At 42.2% G+C, this 19,552-nt stretch overlaps 1 protein-coding gene and 1 long non-coding RNA gene across 10 annotated transcripts in view; one reads left to right on the top strand and one right to left on the bottom strand.

Annotated features, from left to right (window-relative positions):
• The first annotated feature begins 30 nt into the window (after positions 1-30).
• RhoGEF3 (Rho guanine nucleotide exchange factor 3) overlaps positions 31-19,552 on the top strand; it is a 158,450-nt gene continuing 138,928 nt past the window's right edge. For 4 of the 9 annotated variants that reach the window (XM_022854777.2, XM_086973442.1, XM_086973439.1 and 1 more), the window contains exon 1: positions 32-787. The gene's annotated coding sequence lies outside the window, so the exon portion shown is untranslated. Of the gene's footprint in view, positions 788-12,436; positions 12,529-14,634; positions 15,212-17,973; positions 18,070-19,552 lie in introns of those variants that run through there. The other 5 variants (XM_086973444.1, XM_086973446.1, XM_086973449.1 and 2 more) reach the window with 4 other exon arrangements.
• LOC111273104 (uncharacterized) lies at positions 8,537-12,253 on the bottom strand. Its single transcript, XR_002687873.2, has 2 exons — positions 11,768-12,253; positions 8,537-10,668 (listed from the first exon to the last, which is right to left on the bottom strand). It is a non-coding gene; the product is annotated as an uncharacterized LOC111273104 (long non-coding RNA).

The raw sequence follows: 19,552 nt of genomic DNA, 5'->3' as shown, positions 1-19,552 counted from the left end.
GCGCAGTGATAACCCGCTTCTGCCGCCCAACGGCCCCAGCACGGACCTGAGCGCAGCCCAGCGCGGGCGAACTGGGGAGGGAGCCAGAGGCATCCAGAGTGGAGAGGGCAGGTCGTTGAAAACATTTGATCTTCAGTCGGCATTTAGCTGACGGATGGGACGCAGCTACCGGACGCGTGTGGAGTGAATTCACGTGTAAATGTGTTATGTTGCGGCAGCTCCGCCCGCCGCTGCGGCTGCTGTTACTGCCGCTTAGACTGCTCTCATTCCAGTTGGCCCAATGTGCATCGTTAGTTTGCGCTTAGTTCTCTCTAATAGGCCGTCATGCTTGAACATTTATAAGCAGTAGTCGTACTGGAAATCGGCTAATACGAAATGATCAGAAGCAAGATTACTGGGAACGCACTTGCAACAGTCAGGTGTCGTCGACAATGAGAAGCTTTAAATATTTTAACACAAAACGGTAGTAATCCAGCAAAGGGCACGGAACAAACGTTTATTTTATCTTTGTCCAACTAGTACAACAAACTGTGATCGTAATCCAGGAGTTTCAACAGCAGAATCTTATTGTACCAATTGTCGGATTAACACCTATTGGATAACAGACTAGGAATAAAGCAAAGTGGAATCAGTCTTGGAGTATAATCGATGTGTCATCAGCACAAACCCTAGAGACGTGTGTACCGTTAACAGCAGCAACTAAAAACAAAAATTCTCAAACGTTTATTCGGACAAACGAGCCGGAGAGGACGACGGCGGCGGCCTTTAGAAAACTACTAGATTAAAGGTAAGTCCGGGAGACACTGGTGTTGTAGAACGCGGGTCAGCAAACAAGGTCGGTAACCGCGAGGCTAACGACACATTTATGCAGTTCACACTGCATAAATGTGGCGTTAAGCGGTCGTAGTTAGAGGAAAACTCTAACAAAAGGGAGAAAAAAATAAGGATAGACGATTTTGTGGTAGGACCCATTGCCTTATGGAGTTATCAGATATGCTTACTTAAGCACTCGCCTAGGGAAATCAACTAGAGCGCGTTTCTTACGCTGATTACGGAGGGTTACAATAAAAATAGAGTTTCGGGAAAAGAATCTTGATGGTCATAAAGCTAATGCTGTAGTAATAACTTCTCCAGTTACGCGCTGGAGTTGGAGTAGTAGTAGAATTTTCTGGTATCCGCAAATCGAGTACTTTCTCCCGTATGCATACAACTGCGGCGTGCCTACATACTTAGCTCGTGAGAAAAGGCATGGAAAAATACCGCACCTAGAATTATCCCTCTGATCCCATCAGATGGTAGCAGATATACCTTAGATATAACACGTTAGCTATGAAGCAATACTGTGATCAGCAAGCACAATAACCGCTATTGAGTCTCTCTCGAAGTCTCTCCCTATCGTACTACTGATCAATTTTGGCTAGCGCAATTTTCTCGACCTAAAGTCAAGACTAACAGTTGGTTGTGTTACCCTATGGATCCCGTGCGTATTTCATAGACGAAGGTCAAATGCAGTAACACACATGTATCTCTAAACATACGACTAGAAACATCTCGGTACATCGTAAATGGTCAAAAATATAGCTAATTAACAAACAAACAGTGTTAATATGAGTTGTTTCAGTATTATATTCATTCTGCAGGTAACCGCTTCAGTTAGATTTAGCTTCCTTCCAAATGACGACTATTGTTACTATTATTCATTTTGCTTTTGCTCAAAAATGGCCCTTTATGTATTTCGCTGGGAAATGACCTTCAAATTCACCCTCGATCCCTACTCGGCTGATACAGGCCGCGTTTTCTTCGGTGTCATCCGTTGCTCTATGGAATCTGCCTGATAACGTTGGCTGACATTTTGATCGTCGTTTTGTATGTGGGCTCAAATTCACACCAACTCATGCATGCAGATGTCTATGTATGGACAGATACCCATCTTTGGAGTCACTCGTTGTTATACCGATGACGAGGGGCTGTGGGCAGTCCCGCGGTGGAAAAATTTGAAAGAGCATGCACACGCTTTGTCGTGCTGCTTGACGGGCAGAGGCATCTCTTGTTGGCTGTTGCGACTACTGGCGCTGTGGCCGCTGTCGCCTCTTTGTCTTTGTCGTCGCACAGCCACTTCAGATGACAAATCAGGCACGAAGCACGTTTTACTCATGTTTCGGCCGATAAAGATGATGACAATTTTGGTGAAATGCGCTCGATGCAGGGAACCGGTAGCGGGAAAAGGGTGGAAGGAGGGAGAAAATATCATGGCGAGCATTCGGAGCGAGTGCGTCAACGCAACAGGAGTCAGTCACAACATCGTGTAGTCACAAATGCCAAAGTGATCATTTTGCCTGTTGTTGTGGTCTCTGTTGTGGGAAGGGTTACTGATGACGTCGTCGATACTGCTGGTCTCAGAAAATGAACAACATAGTCGTCCGTATATATATATATATATATATATATATATATACATATATAGGTATTGTGGATTGGTGTTTTTGGCGCCAGTAGAGCAGAACACGAAACGAGCTCTCACTCACTCACTCACACTGATATATAAGTATGTACAGGGTGGGAGTTGGACATTCTGGAGTCATCGATAGCCGTTAAATCAGTTATAGTGATACACAAGCATGACTTCACGATGAACGTAGTGTTTTCATAAAAACCTTATTTAAGCAACTACGTTTCGAAATTGGTACTGCCGTCGTGACAGCGTCACCGAAGCCACGGCCGTTGCTGTCGTTCGTTTCGATGATGTCTGCAGCTGCCTCTGCAGCTGAGTCATGGCCTATGGCGTTTCTGTAGTTGGCAGTTTCTTCGTTTGAGACATCTAACAACATCACAAAATCATGGACGATACGGAAATCCAGTCGAATTTGTGAAACAAAAAAAAGAAGCAGAAAAAAAGAGTGGAAATATTGTATTTATGAAAAAATTGTACGTTTGCCAATCGATGTGCAGATGAATAAATGTTCTCAACGATGATATGTGTGTATTCTATAATAGTGATTATATTCTTTTGGTATTAACTCCACATATGCACTTGTCGAGTAGGCGTGTTGTGCTTCGGTGTTGTGGGGTTATGACTTAGCCTTAATTTTGTCACCCATTTTGCCTTTTATCATCTCTATCCGGTCGTAGTTTACTTCGGTTCAAGAACGGTTTAGCCGCTGGTTGCAGCTGCCAGCACTACAGTTGCCATACCTCTCTTGTGGTACCACAGTGATTAGTTGCATCTCTAATGAAGATCTCGGGGGAAATCATACTTCTATTATTAGCCTGAACCCATTCAACCTCACACCCTTTCGTTTGTATGCTCCCATTGGCTTTGTTCGCCAACTAAATCATTGGAAAGGGTGGAGGAATGCTAGGGCCCAGTTTCAAGTTGACGGCTCTCGAGACATTCTCTGCATAGGTCAACTTCATGTTTGTCCTGTCAGTTTGACTTGTAACCCTTCCAGACAGTTTTGCGGCACTCTACCGTCAATGCCGCACTATTCGTCGTTTAATAATCGCGCGGTTCATTTTAGAGAACGCCAGAGAGATACAGTAAATATGTTGGTGGTACGCAAATGTCACTCCTCAAACTGAAACGTGATGTTATGTATCCATTGTTCTACATACAGTAACACAGTATACTGTTGAACGGAGTAGAATTCGGATAGGACGCAGCGATCGCTAATGGCGACGGCACTGTATTTGCAGTAGATGATGCGTCATAAATAGACCGTGCGGCTTTGCCACAACGTGACCCTTACGCTGTCCCCTGATTTTCGACCCCAAGTGGATTCAACTTACGAGACAGGGTAGACATACAGATGGAGGGGCTGAGTGAGTGGGTGATCCACAGAAAGACTCGGAGAAGGCTAAACGAGGTTCTACACTAGATTGGTTAAGCAGGCTTGCGGTCTACTGGAATAACATCACTGGTCGTCGCCTCCGCTTGTCGTCGGTCAACGAGGCCTTTTCGAGGATATGCCGCGTCCACTATTCTAGTGAAAGGGCTGGACGGGAATGGAGACGAACGATTGAAGAGAGAAAAAAAGTGAAGAGAAGAGAAGAGGAGAGAGAGACGTCTGAAATGGCGCTGGCAAATGGGCAGACGCATCCCCGGGAACAGTGGTCGAAATGAAGGCAGACCAAGGGAGGGCAGCCATCGCAATACGTTAATGATAACATGGTCATAGAAATATTGGTTTGTTCGAAAATAACGAGCCAAAAAACGTACAGCGTATACAATAGCGCAACGGGGGCGAAAGAAATTCGGCGGGGCGCCGATAGTGTGCGGAGCAAGCATTTGCCGTTTGCATCAACAGCAGACGGCTTGTTTATGAGCAGGACAAAGAAGAACGAAGAGACCAAGTACAAACTATGGATTGAGGTAGAGTGCACAGCAAGAGTTTACTAGAGGATGATCACTAGTCAAGGGCGACAACGCGACAAGCTTTTGGTGTCTTTTAAAAGCTAAGACCTAATGGTAGCAGATGTGCTAAAGCTTCAATTAGACTTACGATAGAATGCCTTGGATATGAACAAAATTTTGGCAAAAAATGGCCACATCTTGTGATAAAGACGCACACGTTGCCCAGGCCCATAAAAAAAAAAAAAAAACTGTGCTATTTGTACCGAAGGTACGTTTTTGGAAAAAACGGCCCAGAGATAGCTCTGTTGCTTTCGTTCTGAGCCTTTAGATGTGAAAGAGGCCCTCATAGCGGTCCACCAATTACGTAAACATACGATGACATTGTTGCAAAAGTTGAGCAATATCGACGCTTAAGTAGCCATAACACCGCTAAACAGTTTAGCTATTTATATACTATTATTTTAAAGCATCTGAAGAAAATTCAATATGAACTTACGATGAAGAATAGTTTGTTTGTGTTTCGATCAACGAAACTCTACGGAAGTTTAACGAAAAGAGAACCATTCCTAAAATGGTAGACCTTAGGCGGTGGAACGACAAGGAGAAAATGGAAAAAAAAAACAACATGTACCCCACAGTGTGCGGTAACGACCGGACTAACGTCAAAAAAGCTAATGGGTGTTGGGTAGGATTGAGCAGAAACTGTGCCTTAGGAGCCGCTGTCGTCGGACAAAGCAATTGATTTAAACGTCTATTTTCAACAGTGAACAAGATTGCAATAAGCCATTTCGCAACTAGCAAATATAAGGGGTGTTGTCTTCCAGTGCTACAATGCCAGATCATACAATGTTTAGCTATCCAGCAAAAATTTAGAGAACTTCAATGAAAGATTTCTTTCCATCGGTGCTTCTTTCAATATTTGTTTCATTTAGTGCTTTTCCTATATAGCGCCGATATTGCACCATCATCATTGACTACCATCATCTGTTTCGATCTCTCCAAAATCGAACTCTTTTGACGATACCCATTGTGCTTCAATGAAGGGATGCCGAAAAATAATTGGTACTATATTTTGCCCATAAACCAAAAGCTGAATAGTGATAAGATTATGGTTTTAGCAAATCGATTAATAGCACATATTTGTTTCGCTTATATAATTTAAAGATATAAAAAATGTTTGCTTCGGCTTAAAAACTGCCACCTTATATAGGGTGATTGAAGCATATGATTAGTTGAGGAAAAATGGCAAAAAATATATTTATATAAAAATATATATATTTATTAGCGCTAGAACAAGTGCAGTATCCTATAATTTTGTCCAGAAATCCTTGTTGTTCGTAGGCTAATTAGCGTGAAAGGAAAATGACAGCGACCTCTGCTGATGGGTCTAACGTAGATAGAATTCAACGTATTATTAATTGAACAGTTTAAAGTAATCGATCGAAACTATGCTCTATATTTTTTTCATCAGTGTTCACCATATAGAAAAGTTTTGGGGTAGAAAAACGTTTTTGTCCTATTATAGCTTAAGTTAAAGTTAAAATTACCTTTAGGCTGGATTTGACAAACCTTGCTTTGTTTGTTTCTACGCTAGCAGCGCATAGTAAAGTGAATTTCTGTTTTCTTCTTACGCAGAGAAACCTATTCATGTTCACTGTATTTTTACTCATTAAATCTTTCGAGTTTTTTTTCAGATTCTTGACGGGATGAAAACAAATCAGAACGTAGAGATATAAATATATATATATACGTTTCCTCTTTTTTGCGCGGAATATTACAAAAGAAATCACATGCGATAGCGGCAATCGCTGGCGCCTGTGCGCCAGTAAACTGAGTGCACACCCGAGAACGAGTCGTCTTGACGTCTCTCCATAAACGCTGTGTATGTTTTTGGCGTCCTCACAAATTGATATGCACGGCTATGACTCGATGCACGTGGGGTCGATCGCTATTGCTGCATCAAAGAATACCTTACCTGGTTTTTGCTGTGCAAGTTTCGGTTACTGCTTGTCGTAGGGTTGCAAAGCTCTCAGGGGTTGTTTAGCTGGTTATCTGCATTGTGAGGGCCCACTTCGAGGAATTCGCTAGTTGACGAAGAGCTGGTGAAAATGTTCAGCCCTCGTAAGCTATCGTGGGTAAGCAATGAGTGTAGAGTGACGCGGAAAATGCAGCAGCTATTTCTTCTTTTCTCGGTCGTGGTTCATTTGCCGTTGTCGCTGCTTCTGTAGCTAGCGCACAGCTTGATCTTCTTCACGTTGAGGGTTAGCCAAAAACAACGAACTAGCAACTTTGGGGCTTGTGTTCTTCAACGTTGCCCGGCTCTATAGAGTAAAAATCGCCAGTTTATAATCTTTCGAGCAATCCCGAATCACTTGAATAACTTTAACTTGATATGTCCTTACATATACGTATGTATAGATGCCTTGTGCAAGCGGAGCTATATGCAAAACAAGAACTATGTCGAAGTACAGCCTGAAATAATTGGTACTGGATAGGGGCGGAGTGATATGTTCAAAGTGGATTAGCTGCCGAAGGACTGTTACCTGTTTTACCTAGCTGGAGCATCAAACATGCATCAGTTTCACTTTATAATCTACATAATAGTAAATTTAAAAAATTAGCAAAAAAACGAAACTTGTTTCTCATCAGATCACGTACGTTTATGCTGCGTAGAACGTCTGCTGTTCAAACTTGGTTGTTTCATACCTTTGAATTGTAAAGCACGTTTTAAATACTAGTCGGATTATGACGAATTATACATCGTGATTCCTACCTTTACTCTGAATATATCTGCCGCAGAAGAGACAAAGCATGTTTTCGTAAAAATAAAGACGAAACAGTGCTTCCGAGAAGACAATGAGCCAAAAGTTTGCAGTTACTTACTCGATGTACGAGTACGCGTCCGTTTTCACACACTAATCGACATGCACCAAGCCGTTAACACTGTTACTCCCTGTTAACTCTAGACTTAGACGATACGAAGTATGACAAAAACCCTCGAACGTGGCCTTTGTATGCCGCGTACTCGGCCTGTTAGATATCATAGAAATATCGTAGCATTTTATCGCCACTTATACTAAACTATTTTCTAGGTAAATAATCCACATGCTTAAAGTCCACATGCGTAACAGGCAACGGAACACCTATTGGCGCGCACGCAATCTATACGCGTTGGGCTTTAAGGGAACGGATGGCCGACCTGCCCCTCCAAGCAGCTCCTCGAAATAAAGTCCAATTGCCTATGTGCTAGTTGTTGAGCCTAAAAGTTTGTTCGTTGGTTTGCCGCGTCCATCTTAGGCTCGCGACGCCTAACCCTTTCGATGAACCCCATTTACAGTTTCAGTAAGGAACAATAAACGGAGACCCCGTGGCGTTAGGAGTGCACCGAAGTGCTGACCAAGACACGAAGCGATGAATACCTTCAAAGAGCTTCTTCAATTGTCATTGCTAGCTTCGCTGTTGTCGGGAGTGTCTCCAAGCTGCGTGTGCGTTTTGCTTGAAGTATGAACTTACTTACTTGCCGACAGTCTTGTCATTGCTGTTACTGCCATGATATTACCGTAATTTAGTCTAAACATTGGATTATATTTTAACACTCGTATAGCGTCATCTATCCATCCGTATAATTACTGGAAACATTATGTATATGTATATATGTATTGCCTGCCGACTGTCACAAGATTTCGATTTGAATAGAGCTGGCCGATCGCATAGAAGCACGAGCTGATTTGATGCTTTAATATTTTTCAAACCGTTAAGCTGGATTGATCGATTGCTTTCTCTCCCGTAAAGCTGCCTTATCATTCGATATAATTGAATTATTAACTATTGTTATATTGAGACTGAGATTTGTAAGTTCAACAGAAGTACAGGACATGCAACATTCGGCTTGCAGCCATTGACCGCCGACAATAATCAAGCATACATCAAGGGTTTCAACTTCTGTCTAAAAGACCACGTGTATACTAAGAAGATTGCAGGTAGAATATATATATATATATATATACAGCTGCATGGATGCACGCGAGCGCGTCCCGTTTGACCGAGCACCAATTATCTAAAGTATGAAAACGACTTTTACAAGCCAAGTAAAAACAGAATGATAAGCTTCGTACCACTGTAATGAACGCAGGAATGAGTTGGCTGTCTTAAGTAGCATAACTTCGTAAAATGAAAAAAACACGAGTCTAATCAATTGGTCACCGATAGCATTTATTGAAACTTTACATGTTCGGTTTTTCCGCAACACATTTTCACGGCGTCAATATATTGCATAGACAGTGTTATGAACTAAAAACATACGTTTTCATGTCTTGTTATTATTGCTGGTATCAAAATGGATACGCCTGTGTATTTTGGTACTTGATACCGCAACGCGTCCATTGCTTGAGCTAAGATGATGTTCGCTGCTGGGGTCTATAGTGGATTTCGTCTCTTTTGTCTAAGCCCTGCTTGTTGTGTACGGATATAGCATGCTATATAATATATAGGATGAAGAACCCTAACTACCAGGCTTCCTCTTCGAGAAGACTACTAGGCTCCGCGCGGAAGAAGTCTGTTTGTAAAGGCTTCCACAGCATGAGCGGATATTGGCATTGTTTAAATAGCTTTTACTGAAAGCACAGCAGTCATCTATAGGAGGAATCGACTTGTCGATCAGATAAAGCCGTAGAGGCGCACTGAGAACATTCGGAGTCGCAGTAGGGCTGACCAGAGCAAAGATCGGGCAGTGAGAGTTTTGGTGAACCTGAACAATGATATGGAGAAAGGATGAATTTATTCGACGCTGGAACATAAAAAAAATTTCTAAAACCGTTGTTTTTCAAACCTCATCAGTCATTTTAGATGCTGTCCTGCCGGTCTCTTTTCTTCTTTCTTATTTAGCTTGAAAAGCACTTACGCATGAGATTACATAGGCAGGCATAATACATGACGCCGCTGTACTAGGATTACCGCCCGGTAGCCCGAAGAAGTTAGCTTCTTGCTATCAGCCTCAAGCGACTATGCTAACTCGTCCTTGCATGTTAGCGTATTCCAAAGCTACTGGCAGACGACGAAAAGTAGAAGACAAGGGCTGTTGCGTGTTCAACGGCTTGACATGCTCCTTGTGACTCTTCGGGGCTGATAAGGGCTAAAAGAGGAATGAAGCTGCAGATGGGCGCAAGGAATTTGTTTTAACTGTTCGTAAACGAGTTGACGCCAAGGGCAGCGTTTTTGTAAAAATTGTATCGGGCCGTCGGTTATCCGATGCAAGTTTCTATTGGCGTTCGTCATTCGTCGGCAGATTGCGCATACTATACGGCAGAACTGGGAAGACAATGGAGCACATCTGCATACGACAATTCAAATAAGCCCGCCTCGTGATAACGCGAATTACATTTTCATGCTAGCGTAGTAACAGCGATATGTTTCAGTACGTAAATTACAAGAAGGCCCAATCGCAATGTTTTTTCTTCATTATTAAGGCTGCCATTTTTGTTTGCGTATACGTACACGCCTATTAAACTCGTATCGCTATATTCATAATTTAATATCATTTATATGTTTTTTTTTATGAAAAAATTACATTAACACATTAGTTCTGTGTGCTTTAGGTTGAAGAGGCGAAATCTAACCAACGACTGTTGCATTTGATTCTTATCGAGAATTCAACTCTTAATGCCACCACCAAAGCAGTTTAACGTCGATTTCCCTGTCTTCATCTGGCTTTCTCTTTTTTGCAGTGCGTTTCCGATGATGACAAACATTCGTGTAGTATCTTTTGGATTAGCTTAATAATATCATGAACATTTCTGTTAGCGATTGCAAACAAACGTTCCTTTTATACGTGCACAATCGCTTCTCCCTAGCACGAGGTGGACCGTGTAGTTTCGTCCGATTTCGAATCTAGGCAACCTCAGGTGTCCAAAGGCTAGTGGGCAATCCAATTATCACTCCAGCATCACGATGATGCGTTCCGCCGTTTACTACTCTCTACTACTTTGCACAGACAATATATGGTATTCACAGATCTGTATAGGTGACGAATAGTCGCGGATTACTTCTCGGATGGCGGCCAACGTATGCAGGCGCAAGGCTCTAAACGTATCCTGGAGTAGTTCGGGTGGTAATGAAGGCTGAACGTAAGCACCAAAACAATACGAGAAAAAGATAGGACTCGCTGTATATCTATTACCTTTCTAATATTAGGTATTTTTAAGGAAGAATGAATGTTAATTTCTCATTTAGAAGTGCGCTATTCCATGGTCGATTATAGGTCCAGCTTGCTTGAGGTCGTTTGCTTGAAGAGGCATAGAAAACTGTCGTCCAGAAGATTACTGAAATATAATAACACCATTCAAAATAGCACAGGCTCGTCATGCCTATATATTCAAATAAATCGTCTCCATGATAAGAGCTCTGAGCTGGTGGCTACTGACTGCAATTAAAAGCCAACCATGAGATGATGGCCAAACAGCTGACATCCTGCCCTAACAAATCGTGATAAGCAGTCTCCGTAACCATAACCGCGTTGAACGTACGGAACCTTTTCTTTTTTCTATTTGTACGGTACGGAGTAATTTGCTTAGAACAGAATAATGATGAGAGAAACGAGTTGGCCCAAGGCCAAAATGTACTATCTTATATTAATGTACACCTGTATATCACAATAGCTATCAGCTATTACCAATTAGTGCCGGTAAATTTGCGCCTCGTACTATATATTGTTATATATACTCGATAAATAGCTTCGCTATTGGAAACGCTGCTTCAAAGCAAGGAACAGACGCCAGTGTTCTGTCATATATCTAAAATCAAATAACGTTCTTCTGACAACGGCGTTACTGTGACTTAAAACGTTGCTGAGTACGGTAGTGTGAAGTTCGTAATAGCTGGCTATTATGTATTTACTGCGATATGAAACGATCCATTCGTTCGTCCCCTCGTTTGCACGTAAAAGTGTTAAGCGTATCTCCATAAACAGATAACCCGCAGCGTGCATCACTTATTTCTGTAACTTTCGCTGAATGCTAGATACCCATAAAACAAATCATGAACGTAACACTCCTTGTTGTGTAGTTAAGACATCAGAACTATTATAAAACAATATATGGAAATATATTACATGTGTCCTAACTGATGTCCTTTAGTACGCTCCCTCGCTAGCTACAATTTGATAAGAAAGTTCGAGTCCTCAAGCGCAGATTTATGCTTTTCAACAGCTAAACGCCATAAAATATCATACTTTAGAACTCTCTTGTATCTGAAATTGTGACAGGACGCTGCCCGACCAGCGTAGTCATGAAATCTCTGCTGCAGAACGCCTGTAAACACGATACTATATATACTTGATGTATCTAAACTTATGTGCCCATATTAAAGTTTCATATGCGGACGCAAACTTGCACGTAGCTATTCACGGATACACATACTCACCGCGTGTCCACAGCACAACAATGTGCAGCTTTTCCCATTCAATAGTGTTACATTTTACTAGACGTATTGTTTTGTCTGTCTTGCACATTTATCTATGTATCTTTTTATCAGAAGCGACACTCCTGCACGTTCTCACACGTTGAGGTTAGGTTTGATTTGTAGATATGCTGCTACAGTTCCCGTTGCAGGAAAAGCGAGAATGCACGATAGCACTAGTCGTTATAGAAAAAAATTACAAGTAGAGTTTCAGCTGGCTTGCTGTGTTTCTCGTATCTTTTTTAGTACCAGAATCGACTAGGAATTGCTATGTCTTTTTCCAGTAACTGACCGCCGTTCGTGTTCTTCCTTCTCACTATCCAACTTCTCAAGAACGTTAAATTCAGCAACGACTTGCCATTGTCGCTACTTTGCGCATCCGGCGTCTGGCTCGCCTGAGCTATCTTAAATAAAATAAAGTCAGCAAAGCGGAACTCAGTCGTCTGCTACTGCTGCTGTTGTGATCAGCTGAGAGCTAATAAACATGTTTGAAATAGAAGCAAACATTGAAGATACAATATAAATTTAGAAAACGTATAGGTTTAGTAGAGCGCTAGGCAAAACATTCCGATAGAACGATGATATATAAACTTTTGTAAAAGATGTATAAAAGACGAAAATAAAATTCCTATCGTAAGATCTGTAGCGCTCTATCTTGCGTATTAACTAACGACTGGAATATTAATCGCGAATTTTCGATAGCCTTACGTTCGATTACAACAATGGTAAGCAAAACGTATCGTTAGGTGCATATTTGTGGGCGGTTGATGCAGAAAACAATGGGCCCCATCCATTTATCGGGGGTAACGTTTCTCGACAAGGTGTCTTCTTTGTTTACTCTGCTGCTGCAACAGCCGCTATTATCGAACGAAAATAGTAATTATTAGTAATAATACGAGTGAAGCTTTCTGATACATTGACTGTCGCGCAATCAATCCCCAGATATCCCATCGCATATACGCAATTCTTTCAATTAGAACAAGGGTGTAACAATTGACTTCTGGTGGCTATTGTTCGTATGCTGTGGCCAACAGGCCAGCCATTCCGTGGGCCTTTTCTTGAGCGTTTACACTCCCGCGTGGCGGAACGCCGTTTCCCCCGATGATACCATTACGACTACTGATGTGGCTCCTGCTGTTGCCCTTCACGTTTTTCGTACGTAACGTCTTCTCTTGGCTCGCTTCGTTCTTCCTCTGGAGCGCAGACGATATGCCGGGCCAAACCGCTAGCTATAATTGAGAGGACGTGCATCCATTGCCTATAATACGTCGCTTTGTATTGTCTGATACACGGCTGCATCGGTGTACACCTGATAGCATTCTCTATACAACGAAGGCTGAATCCGGAGTTACAAGTAAGCAGAGTGCAAATTAATTCAAATGAGCGAGTTCAGAACGAAATAAAAAATTCAGAATCCTTTCGGTCTGCAACCACAATCGATGAACAAACTTCGCTGACAGACGCTTGAATAATGACGAGTAAGGCTGAATGTTCTGGTTTAACACTGCTTTTCGAAGCACCTCCCGATTCCGATGTATCCTGTAATGATTTGCACCGTCGCGGCAATGGCGATCGATACTGGATTCTTTAAACTTAACATTACTCCTATCGCCGGTTGTGAGGCGCGTATTTGTTTTTATCGATCGCCCGATGTTGTCATGTGGCCGTCTGATGGCAAGTGACCAGTCTGATCCAGTCTGATAGTTAAATCATGACACAGTTGCGGCGGCTTCAGTGGCACGGCCAATCGGTGACTCGACAGCCTATGGACGATGAGGATAGCACGGCGTATCGTTCATTTGTTCCTAGCTCGCGTCGGTCATTTGCAAGGAACTCACCATGCGGATAATGATGGCAACGGCAAGAACGGCTCTCTGACGCTGAAACAGGGCGTCGTTGTTCGTAAGTCATCATTCGCTGACTTCTGATCAGCGCCGACTGTGAACATGTTATTGTGGAATGACCTTGCGCGGCTGGTCAGTGTTACTAAGCTAGCCATTTTTGTGATTGCATGCTGTGCTTGTTGTTGCCTTTGCTGCGGATGGCGGTGACCCTGAATGTTGTTTTGCGGCAGCGGGTCATCGCTCCAGCGTAAGCTGTTTCTTTTACTGGCCGCAGCTATTCGGATAGCGATGTCGATCCGCACGGGCCAACAACAGTAAACAATGATGTTTATTTAAAAATGTGACAAATTAAGTGACGATAACGATGACAATAACTAAAGTAACATATTCAGTCGGTCCAAATCAGTCAGTCTGACTGCTATATATATATATATATACATATACGCAATTGGATCTATCTACGGACACAAAGACACTGATGATTGAAACTTTGATAAGCATCATCAGAATAACAAAAGTAATTCGACCAACCGAAATTTTTAAACACAATTGCCAAAGTCGGAGCATCGGTGACGGCATCAGCAGCCTTCGCCAATGCAATGATACAGTAGACCACTCTCGGGGAGGGTTAGCGGCTGGAGATGCCGTTGTCCGGTGAAGCAAAAGCACTAGACTAAAGGTTTTAGATGGACTGAATTTCAACGGTTCTGCCCTTTACTGTGTTATTATTAGTGATGATATATATATATATATATATATATATACATACACAGTTCGAGAAGCTCAATCGGCTCCGATACAGATGTATGCAGTAGATTAACTGAACCTATTACGCTGGATTCCAATTGGATTGTTTTCCACAGTAGCAGGGCTTGGTGACAATTTATAGACAAAGGACTAAATTAAGAGGGTAGATTTGTGAAGTTTGTTATTTGTACGCAGGGTCGTGGTCAAGTGATGCTGGTCTTCTGAAATTCGCGTTGTCTCCTACCATCTTATAAGGCGAATAAGATAAAATATTCGGTAAAACCAAGATACTTATACCGTACGTATGTGTGTATGTATGTATACCCGTCCGTATTGCGGTCACTTCCATGAGCTCGGCAGCGTAATCTATGCACTCTTGTACACGTATGCAGCATAAAATGCAAGAGTGATTTCTACACAATGCGCGGATATGATTAATTCGTCGTTCAAAAAAAAGTATTGGCGATTTCTCTTTCCATTTACATGTTATTTCGCTCTGTTTGAGATGACGACATCGATGATTCAGACGTCTGATCGTCGTTAGAACATCAGCACAGTGGCATCTGTGCCTTTGACGAATGAAATGAGGGTGTACTGAGGAGCGATCGCGACGCAATTGTTCGTACAGGATTTCCCAGGAGAATTTTATAACCGTTCCCGTTTCCGATTTGCAAAAAAGGCCAAATCGAAAATGTAAACGTCGTTTTGGTCTTAGCCGGCGTTCGTGAGAGAGTGACGAAGAGGCCGAACGATATTCAAGGCACGACCTCACATTAGTGGCGATTTAGCCGATTAGAGTCGCGATTGCTCTGGTAAGGTACGTAGACATCGCTGTCATCCATAGTATTCCATGGCAGTGCGGACAACTGAGAAATACTGTGCCGGATCGTAAGTTTCGATAGATGTCTGCTGGTATTGAATAGGTAGTTCACTAAGTTGGCTCACTGCTTAGGTTGTGTGATGGCTTTGCCTAAACAGCACATCCAGCGCGGTGCAGTCAGGCCAACGGGAGCCACAGGCACGACAGGACGGAACTTCGCTCGGCTGATGCCCAGAAAAGTGCTAAATGGGATGGCACAAGGTGTGTGAGCTAAACTTCGGCATGGTGTGCATATGGTGTGACATAGCGGCAAAACTTGCCAGATTCAGGCTGTGACCGTTGACGACGCCGTTTGCAGGGTCTATGAAACAGCTGCCCAGCCAGCAGTAGGAGGCGAAGCAGCAACTTCAACTGAGAGACAGATAAAAAGGGCGGAAGTGCAGTTAAACTATGACGAGCTTAGGTTTTACAGCTAGGCTCTATACTGTTATTGCACGTTTTAAGAGCCCTCGTTCTGGGTTGTCGCGACAGCGTCCGAAGCAGGGTGAAGCAATGGCCTACTTCGTGTTTCAAACACACATACAAGCTTACACTGGTACTGATAACAAACGGGTGTTTTTGACCTAGTAAAGATGCCTGCTGGCAGGACCGGGTGCTGACGACGACAGGATGGATGCCGATAGGTCAGGACCACAGACTGAACAACGGAAACGTAAATAGAGCCAATATCCTCAAAATATCGTTGGCTGATACCGCCTATTGTACATATTTTCACAGTTGCACAATATGTTTTTGCTCGAGATGTAGACGCTGTCGGAACGTTCATAATTGTGGTATGATATAACAGCAACAGACCTGCTTCCCGAAAAATACAGAAAACAGGCATCTAGTTATTTATAGCATCGGTGGATTTTTTTAAAGAAGGTATTCGAATAATTTTTTTTTAAATATTTTTTTTTCTCTTGGTTTATTAACCTTGGCCTACTAGAAATACTTCATAACTATAGTCGGAGTGATATTATTATCGTAGTGTCTTCCATAGAGATATGCAGATCGCTTATAAACCCAAAAATATGAAGTGTCTGAAAAAAAATACGTTAAAAGAGACGAAAAATAGTTGAGGCACAGATAGAACAACAAATAGATAAAATGCTCAGACAGCTAGCGAACATTACCTACTTTTGACAGTAAATAATTATCAATATCTAGTCATAGACACAAGGAAATAGATCCTTTTTCTATGATTTAATATAATATGCAAGCAAATAGATGTTTATGAAATAACTCATCTTTTTTTTTTACAAATATTACTCATAATAATTTTTTCAACTGAATACTCCTTAAATTATAGATGGGCATAAGTGATTTCTGATATACTTCAGAAAATCTCAGCACTGAAGCGCGTTTTGAAATATTATACAAGTTGTAAAAATAGGCAGAGTAGAACAGCCACATGCGTAGCAAAAAAAATCATGTTGCGCATTTTTTATAAAAGTTTTTTGTTTTTTTCTAAAGGGCGTTGCATGACCGGCAGTTGACATTTTTTTAACGTTTAGGTCAGCACCTATGCCTTTTTATACAAAGCTTTCAGTTAGCTAAATTAAGCAAAACAACAAGATTTTATCTTGTAGCGCACCCTTCGTAAATAGTGTGACGAAACAAGTCTTTCTGGCAGGGCAACTGTTAACGCCTTACTCATTGTAGTTCAATAACAGCCATTTTAATGTTACAAGGGTCTCGATTAAAGCCATAGGATCGTTCGAACAGCTGATACAATAGCATGACGTTTAGCAAGTTCTATTGTACTAGGTAAATGGTGTTTTATCTAAATTAATAATGCCGAATGATCGTGCTTTTTATTGGTAACTTTTCCGCTGGGGCAGTACGGGTGAACACTGTATTCGTTTATCTCCCCCTTAGTATCTGCCGCTTTTTGCTGGCCTCGCGCGCACCGTGCTGCGTGTAGACAGCTGACCATTATTTCCTCAGTATAATTTTTATTTCCGATGAGATTTTTCCCGCTAAAAAAAGGGTGCTAACCAATCGTTCTTTTTAGGGGACGAATCACTCTACTCGTTGAAGAACTGCAACAAAACTCGAGAAACATAGGGAAACAGGTGAATAGGGAACCGCAATTAAAGTACAATTAATACAACAAAAACAAATTGCATTTTCCGCTCAGATAATAACACTACATATGTATATATAACCACGGTTATATAGAGCACATATATTTGCGTTTCATATCGTTCTAGCTATGCTGAATGGCGACGCATCGTACATGTTGTTTCAGCAGGTGTGGCAGTGCTTCTAATGGCGAGTGAATTTGTTTCAGAAGCTATAAAAGTAACCATGCCTTGTGGCCCTATTTGACACTCAACAGGTTCATTTCAGTTGGGCTTATTTTTTTTTTTAGGACATCTTTTAGGACCATTACCATGGATACGATTGCAATTAATTACATTAATTCATTATTCTACTCTTTTCGTCCGCCTGCCTCGACACTGATTTGTTCGGTTCAAGTGGGTTTACTGACCCCTCCTTCCCATCTGTTTTGCCATGCTGTCCGTTTAGATGATAGCTACTGCACTGGAAATAGTAATAGCTCTCAAGTGAACCGGTGTCCCGGGATTGTTTTATATCAGAAATTATATCATTATGTCACTTGTTTACTACGATATTTCGACTTTTTTTTTTTAATTTTCTCTCTTTGTTTCGCAGCCATAGTCTTGCAGATTTTCTGCTTGCACCTTTTCGACGCTAGTAACCGTGTCGGCGGGCTACGATCGACAGTCCACTTTCGGATAGTGATTCATTAGAAGCTAGCTTTGAAAGCCTACTGTTATTTCAGCTAGGTAAGCCTGGTTTTAACTGAACTTTGTTTTCTGGCTGCCATCTTATGGGTCTTTCTCGTGTGGTGAAGTCTAACCAAGCTCATTATTAATCAGGCATCCAGGCAACCATGTGAGACTTAACTAGTGCCGTCCTAAAAGAGTTTGTTTGGTACTCCACGTCAAATTATAGCTAACTCGTGACTCAGAGCATACGGTATGACGGTATCATAGTATCGACACAGCTAGAAGGCAGGCCTGACAAGAATGAGATTCAGTGGGATCTTCCTGTGGGGCGAAGGCGGTCGCCAGGCTGGACGATGCGGGAGCAAACCAAAGGATTCATACATGACTTATGCTCGTTATATGAAACCATGTTGCCGTGGGAGTTGTCGTGGTAGTTACCAGCCGTGTCCAAGTTACCACAACGGCGCGGCGTCGTTTTTGACTCTTGTAGCGTCTTCACTGGGATCAACCCCCGGTACACTGTCGCTTTACTCGAGAGCACGGCAAAGTGTTCAACAGTAGTAGCACTTCATAGAGAAGCCGATGAACTAATGTGGGGATGGCCTATAAGGAAGCGATACATGAAGCGATGCTGCAAGATGGATCGGACAGTATTACTCTCTATTTGTACTAGTGTCGACGTTATTGTTGCCACGGGGGGCGGTCACGTTTTTGCAATGCTGATAGTGCCGGCGTGAAGGCGAAACGATGTTTTGCTTCTGGTTGTGATAAAGGCACATTCAACACGCGCATTCATCGCGCGAATCTTGCAGGCCATGTGTTATTAATCTGGTCGGGACGTCAGTCAGCAGATTTTCAACGGTGACCAGTGGATGCGCGATTGAGGTGTTTTGCTTGTTTACAATCAGCTAACAAAACAATATATATCTATCCTAGCTAGACTATGGCTGTTCAGTTTCCAGTTAAATATAACAGTGGACCTAGCGCAAATTACTAAGTGACGTCTTTCAGCTGCTGCTTCGGCTGAAATAACTAGTACTACCACTAATGCTGCTCGTCTTACTGTAAAAGAAGCGCTATTCCCGACACGACCGGACGTTGTTTTATTCTCATTTTTCTGCACCGTCTCTTTTTTCAGTTAATTTCGTCCCTGTTCAACTGTAGAAAGCGTTTTACTTTATCTAATGGATGTTCGCGGTATTTCGTTTGCAAATGAAACGTTTCTCGTGTTGCCGTTGATCCGCTTAGACACGGCAGTCAGTCGTGATGCCCCAATCGGGGCAAACAAATTTCTCGCAATTGTAACTTAGCGATAGCAGCGAATAGGCTGCTTTTACTCCTTCTGCTATTTAGTGATAATGTTAAGACTCGCAATTTCGTCTTTCGTTTGTGATAGCTTCACTTGTTGACGGTCAAGCCAAACAACTTTAGTTAATAATAAGCAGTTACCGGTTGACGAGAGGTCTAACAAATGAGCCGATGTAACGGTACCCGAATTCAACTGTAAAAATCGAATTAACAGATAATTGATCAATAGTCG

The sequence above is a fragment of the Varroa jacobsoni genome, unplaced genomic scaffold, assembly GCF_002532875.2.
Source record: "Varroa jacobsoni isolate VJ856 unplaced genomic scaffold, vjacob_1.0 scaffold_193, whole genome shotgun sequence".
In the NCBI taxonomy this organism is placed as follows: Eukaryota; Metazoa; Arthropoda; class Arachnida; order Mesostigmata; family Varroidae; genus Varroa; species Varroa jacobsoni.
Note: the sequence above shows the minus strand (reverse complement) of the source record. Positions and strands in the feature narration are given on the sequence as shown.